The sequence below is a fragment of the Epinephelus moara genome, chromosome 22 (assembly GCF_006386435.1).
Source record: "Epinephelus moara isolate mb chromosome 22, YSFRI_EMoa_1.0, whole genome shotgun sequence".
In the NCBI taxonomy this organism is placed as follows: Eukaryota; Metazoa; Chordata; class Actinopteri; order Perciformes; family Serranidae; genus Epinephelus; species Epinephelus moara.
Genome location: NC_065527.1, coordinates 38088293 through 38095289, shown reverse-complemented (window position 1 = coordinate 38095289; position 6997 = coordinate 38088293).

The following is a 6997-nucleotide window of genomic DNA, read 5'->3' as shown; positions in this document are numbered from 1 at the left end:
TCCTGTAACAAACTGTAGGGGCATATTGATAAGTCCATCCTCAGCAAGGCCAGATGTTTATTGCCCTACCCCCGAACTGACCCCAGTCAGGATAGATGCAGTCTGCCTGGCACGCTACCCCTCGCTGAACAAATGCTTCTGTGTGATAAAATTGAAATGTATGTTACAAGGAAAATTATTCTTTTTGTTCCTCTTTGTTGGCCGTTTGACATGTACACGCACATGATCATGTTTTTATCTGAATGATACTTTGCTTTAACCCTGTCAAAACAAAAGATTGATAAGTTGCAGAATTCAATATTAGTTTCAACTCTCTAACATGTAGCCATACTGCCATCTTGTGGCGGAGTTAAGAAGAGTTACCGCAAGGAAGTCAACTTTATATATTTTGAATGAAGATATAATTAGGGATTATTAATCAACTTGTTGCATGAATACGTGCTCCTTCATTTTGTTTTTCATTATATATTGTCATTGAGTTAATGTAGAGTGTGTGTATTTGACATAGGCTAGCTGATATCACGGCATAATAAGTGTATTCTGATTTAATGGTAAACTGTATGTTTAATTGGATGTTAAGAATCAATGTTGACCATAGTGGGAAGAGTATGCGTCCCTCGCGCGTAACATATCAAAGTATACGACCTTGTATCAGGAAAGCATTAAAGTTTCCTCTGAGTATACCCCATGGTGATATATTTTTCATCACAAGGTAAGCCTCCCTGATCAAGGCCGCCCACTTTTTGGCCAGTCAAATACCCGTGCGCTCGGCGCGGCTCAGCCTCTTGTTTTTTTCGTCTTGTGTTCTTTTCAGTTCATTCAGTGTCTTTTTCCGTTTAGTTATCTGCTCTTTTCTTTTTGCCCTGTGTCTTTTGTTATTGTTTTTATTGTTATAGTTATTCCCTATTATTCGTACTGTGAGTTCTGCCATGCTTATTCGTATTTTACCTTCTTGTCGTGCGTAATTTCCTTTATTACACTTTTAACTCTTTTGTGCTCACAAGCAAAGTTATTTTGAACTTTTAAATTTTATCGATCCAGTTTTCTTTTATCTCCAGTGTCAACATTTTTGCGGGTAATAATAACTTTGACAACAATATCGAATGGCCAGCGATGTTGTTGTCACCATTATTATAAGCGAGTAACCAGAACAAAGTAGACCAGCACCTGCCGACCAACCTCTTCGCTCCAGATTCATCGGAACCAGCGGCTGCCAGCCACTTGCCACAGTGGTCCTCCTGCCAAGCCCAAAGGCCTTCTGCAGCGTGAATCAGCCCAGTCGGCACCCACAGGACATCACAAATTCAACCGCTTTCCCTCTCCTGCTGTGAGACAACTTTCCATTCTGCTGGAAAGTCCGGGAGCCATGGAGCGACAGTCCAAGGGCCCTAAAGGAGCTTCGCCTTTGATCCCAGCTGCTAAAAGTAGGCCAAAACTTCCATAACTTGAGTCAGCCGCTGTGCGGTGAAGAGTGAGGTCGAGCAGGAGGTTTAGTTGATTATCCTGATTTTGATTTAGGTTTCATTAGGTCTAAGTGAATGGTTTGGCGCATTCCTGCGTTCCCCATTTACAACATAGGCTATTTTAATATACTCTCCCACTATCGCCAAACTAAGTAACTTACACGAGTGTTACTTCTCATTTCATTCCATTTATATACTGTTAATTTTGTGTTGTGTCATTTAATCATCACTTGCTATTCATTTATTCAGTTGTTACCTATTTAGTTTAAATAAATCTTCATTTATCGCCAAGTCGTTGTCTGTGTATATATCTTTTGGACAGGAGCTGAGATCACTGTATAGAGAATTCATAACCCAGATATTGAGATTGATTCATTATTGATAAGCGTGCTGACGAATTAATAAGTGATTTACGGAGTTATTAATTTGATTAGTCGCTTCCCTCGTTAGGAGGGTGGTACCCCAAAATTTATTACGAGTGCAAATATTAATAAGAGGTATTTCCCCTACATATCTGGTGCCGTCCGTGTGAGGCCTTATCAAATCATTGTTCCTGTAAACGGGTTATATAAGGAAACAAACCGTGGCGTTTTTAACGGCGATAGTGGAAATACATTTCCCTGATAGCCCCCATAAGGTTTATCATATTAGCATATTCTGAGCAGGTTGTCCACTGGAGGATCGATCGTGTGTGTTTTACTCTTCGTACTTCTGATTTGTGTGTGAGCATTAATAACGGCAGTAAAGTATAACCTTTGGGTGGATGACGCTAAACCCAAAAGCTAGATGATTTAAATCCTCGCGTTCACACCATGGTAAATGATATATTTGTGTTAAAACACGGAACTTAAGAGCTAAACTACGGTAAGCCTTAATGTTTCAATTGTGGTGCTGTGACACCCGAATCTCCCAGATATCTGCATATGAAGCGTCCCGTACGCATTAAGAAAGGCCCGTTTGACACACTGATCGCCGTGAAACGCGGAATCATAATTGTGTCCTGTTTTAATTAAGCTTTGCTGCGATACTCCAGAGAGTTGTAATTAATGCAGATCTGTGTCTTCTGGTTAGATTAGCTACCTAGCCAAGACAGCTGCGAGACGGCAGTGAAGAGGTAAAAGTTGTTACTGTCGTTGCTATGGTAACGCTTGTGTTGGAACAGCGCTGACTGTTGCTGAGCTTTAAAGTGATCCACTGCTTTGGTAAGAGTGAATGAAATCGTCGCAGAACGATAAAGTGTTAGCTGATTGCCCTGCTGGGTAACTGTGCTAAACAGGTGAAGCCGCCGTGCTCATCTGTGTGTGAGTTTAGTGAAATTCTAAACTGCTGCAATATGATTGCCTACGATGTTTTGCCCTGGGTGTTTTGAGTAGTTGTGAGCTGCTGAGGCCTCAGAATAGCGCCCTCTCGGGCTATTCTGCCCAATTACATTGAATTTAAAATTGAACAGCGCCCTCTTTGGGTTGCTGTGCCTCATTACATTGAATTTAAAGTTGAACAGCGCCCTCTTCGGTTGCTGTGCCTCATTACAACGAGTCTGCAAATTGAACAGCGCCCTCTCCTGCTTACTTTGCCTCATTTCATTTGGTGCGCAAATTGAACAGCGCCCTCTCCTGGTTGTTTGGTTCACAAATTCAAACTGTGTACAATTGATGAGAGTCTTAAATAACCAACATTGATTTAAGTTAAGTTTGGCTGACTTTGACAAACCCATTATCTCATATTATTATCATTATACAAACCAGTTTCTTTTAAATCTGAGTTAACCTATATTAAAGTTACAATGTGTAATTTACGTGGTTGTTTATTAGCAAATATCAACTATTGCTTTCATAAATATATATTTACTAAAGTGTAATGCAATTCACATACAAATGGAAACTTTCTCATAGCCTTAGAATGATTTCTCTATATATATATACACAGGCAGGGCGCGGTCTGCTGGAGGCTGCCTTCTTCCATCACCATATTTGAATACAGTGGCCGAAAGAGATACACGCGCTTCGCCTTTCGAGTTTACCTAGAACTTGCCATCACTGGAGACAGAGAAGGTGGAGCTCAATCCGGGATGCTTCTGCGTGAACCTGCTTTATACTTTTCTGATTTCTGAGGACCACACATATGTTTTGCCCCGTAAGAGGGAAACCACACCACCAAATAAAAGAAAAACATCAGATAAGCGAGGACGGGACAAAACGCGGGTGAATATCAGCGTTGCTTATTTCAGGTGGAAAAAACTCCTGTCCAAGAACACTCTGGAGACGCATATATTATAATCGTACCAACCTATATTTGCTGCACTGTGCCGTGACTATCACATAAAACGTGTTATTTTAGCATTACTGTGCTAATGTTTACTCATGTTACCAAAACAATTAGAAATAAAACACTTCTAACATAACATTATATCTCACAGATAACGTATATCTCACTGGTAAGCTATAACATATTGTAGTGTCCGCCAGGACGTGTGGAAAGGATGACGCAGTTATTCGTCTGTCTGCGCAATGCTTTCTGTCCTACGAGGGCCACCGTCACTTACCGGACGGGAGGGGTGAGCGAGTGAGCGCGAGTGAGCCCTGCAATCTAGAATTTGACCGCTGATGTCACTGTTACTCACCATTTTTACACACTGAGGCTTTAAGCCTGATTTCATTTTAAAGGGTATTTAACCACACAGAGTTGTCTTACCATTCATAAATAAGTAGCTTAATTTGTGTGTTTTGACCTAAATTGTGATTAATTACAAACTGTGCTATGTGATTTTTTTTTTCTCCTTCACAGGAAATTCTAAATAGACTAACCACTCTAGTTACTGAAACCTCACTAGTTACTATTGACTGTTTATGTGACTGTTACTGCAGAAAATTACTTTCTCAAAAGGAGAATAATTATTTTTCATCTCAAACGAAAAATTTAAATTTGCCAATCTGACTTTCTATAACTACTAATAGCACTATTGATTTCGTAAAGCTAACAAACATACACATATCTATCCATCTATATATATATAGAGAGATAGAAAACTATCTACACAATTTTGATATCATTGATAAAACTCAAATTAAAATAAAGTAAATCTTAATAAAATAAAATATTTACACGCCCTACACATTAAAAAAAAATAAAAAATTCTTTTGGTTTTGTCTTTCTCATACCACACTTAGTGATAGACTCTCTCAATTTGACACACTTTGTGTTCCCACTGATCTGTACCTAAAGGTCAAAACTCTCTAACCAAACTCCTTGTACATTAAGCCTAAGCTAAAGCCAACATGGATACAGGTCACTCTCCTGAACCCTCAAGCCAGGGAGACCCCCTTGATGAACTCGAACCAGTGTTGGTGGACATGACTAAAGAATTGATACCTAGCTTTGCAATTGACATCCAGAAAACTGAACCTTCCGAACTTGAAGCTATACTGTCACTATTGACAACCACAGCTTTAGTCACCCCACTAAAAGGCCAGGCACTAACTGAGATGTTAGGAAAAATGGCAGTTGTGATGGCAGCTGAGCGGAGAGCCCTCAAACACTCGAGAGCACTCACCAGGCTCTGGCCAAAGCAGAAAGAGACACTAGTGAGCTGAAAGCTCGGCCCAATACTTCACAGGAGGACGCTGATGGTGCAACTTCAAAAGATGAAGAGAATACTGAATTGCAATGTAAGAACGCAGAGTTGGTCAGCCACCTCCATGACCATGACATGGAACTATTTGCAACCACGCAAAGGCTCACAATGGTAACCGAAGAAAGTGATGAGGCCAAGAGCCTCCTCAAGAAAGCCCTCACTGAGATAAGAGACCTGAAAGCTCAACTCAAAGTCCAGTCTAAGTATAAAGATATAAAGGTATTGATCAAGAGCAGATCAGCGATCTGCTACAACAACTGGCAGACGCCAAAGACAGAGTTGCTGAGTCGCAACGCGAACAGTTTATCAAAGAAGAAGAACTTGCAGATGCAAAGAGAGAGTTACAGTACTCCTTTGAACAGAGCCAAAGCCACAGAGTCTTTCTTGATGAACCTCCCCTTGAAGCCAAGAGAAATACCAAGTCTCTGAAATCATCTCAGGAAGACCTACTCTTGCAATCTTCTCCATTGTTCTCGCATGAACATGCCTCCCGTTCTCGGGACATCCAGCCCCAAGCTGATCAAACCGGCGGGGCCTTCACTCGACATCCCGACCCAGCGACTGGCGCTCACGTTGCGCAGGGTCCCTCAAGCAGAGATCTGCCTGTGCGACCCGCCCCACTGTTTCCACCTGAGCAGGTCTCCCATTCCCGGGACACCCGGCCACCAGTGAAACAGGTAAGTAACATTTACGCTCAACAGCCCCACCCGACTGTGGGTGCGCATTTTGCGCAGGGTCCCTCAGATAGAGACCTCGATAAAATCGCACGCAACATAACTCGCTTTGAACCCAATCTTGGTGGTTCACATCACACCAATCTCTACCTCAGAGATATTGACTTCTATCTACGGAAATTTCCGAATGCCACAGTCGACGACAAGATGTACCTTATCAAGGTGACTTCTAGTCGAGACGTTATATCAGGACTGACTACCCCCTTCTTTACCAAGCACTGCTTGAAGAATTCTCTAACTACCTTTCACAAACTGGCTTGACCTCCGCCATGACTGTCAAACAAGGAAGAACTTAATCTCCTCAGCAATATTCTCATCGCCTGCATCTCACCTACTTTGGTTCCAGAAATGAACCTTGGATGGAGGAGGACCTGCACTTCAAGGCTCTCTTTGTCCAGAACCTCCATCCCACCACTAGTGTCCATCTCGGTGTCGCGGCATGTCCTCGTACTTTAACGAGTCGACACCTTCGAGAACTCACTTTAAAGGGTTTTGCTAAACAAAAACAAAATGTGACTAAACACAGAGAACCCAATACAATCTTGAGTCTCGAAGCTACAACTTTGGAGTTGGAAGGGGTTTCTAACAGCAAACCATATGACCACTGCACAACCCCTCCCAAAACTCATCACCCTGGTCGGACAGAAAAACCACCTCCACCTAAACCAGCCCATCAAAGTAATGGCTACTCATGACCACCTTGGTCAAGTCAGAACCAGAAACCAAAGTTTAAGGGGAATCACCGTTTCCCCAACTATGGATCAGATAAGTTTTCACCAAACCAACGGGAGAACCGTCCGGCCTGGGACCGCAAAGAAAGTGACCGACGTAAAGTACAAGACACTTACCTCCAGGACAAACAACCGCTAAAGCAGGATCCATCTGAAGAAAAACCAACGAAGGACAATGACTCCAGAGGTAAGTCTACAAAAGTTGATATTAGCGAGGAAGAACTTGACACTATCAGACGCGTCATACAGAACATGTGTAGAGAGAAAAAGGATAAAGCCGACCTCTTTTCCATCACCTCCGCATGCTCTGAACCCTCTCCTCAGGCCGTTTTGACCTACTCACCTGAGGTAGAGGCTGAAGAAATCTATCTGGACCCCTGTGAACCCGAGCCTGCACTGCTTCAAACCAGGTCACGACAGTCCAGTCCAATTCTCCTG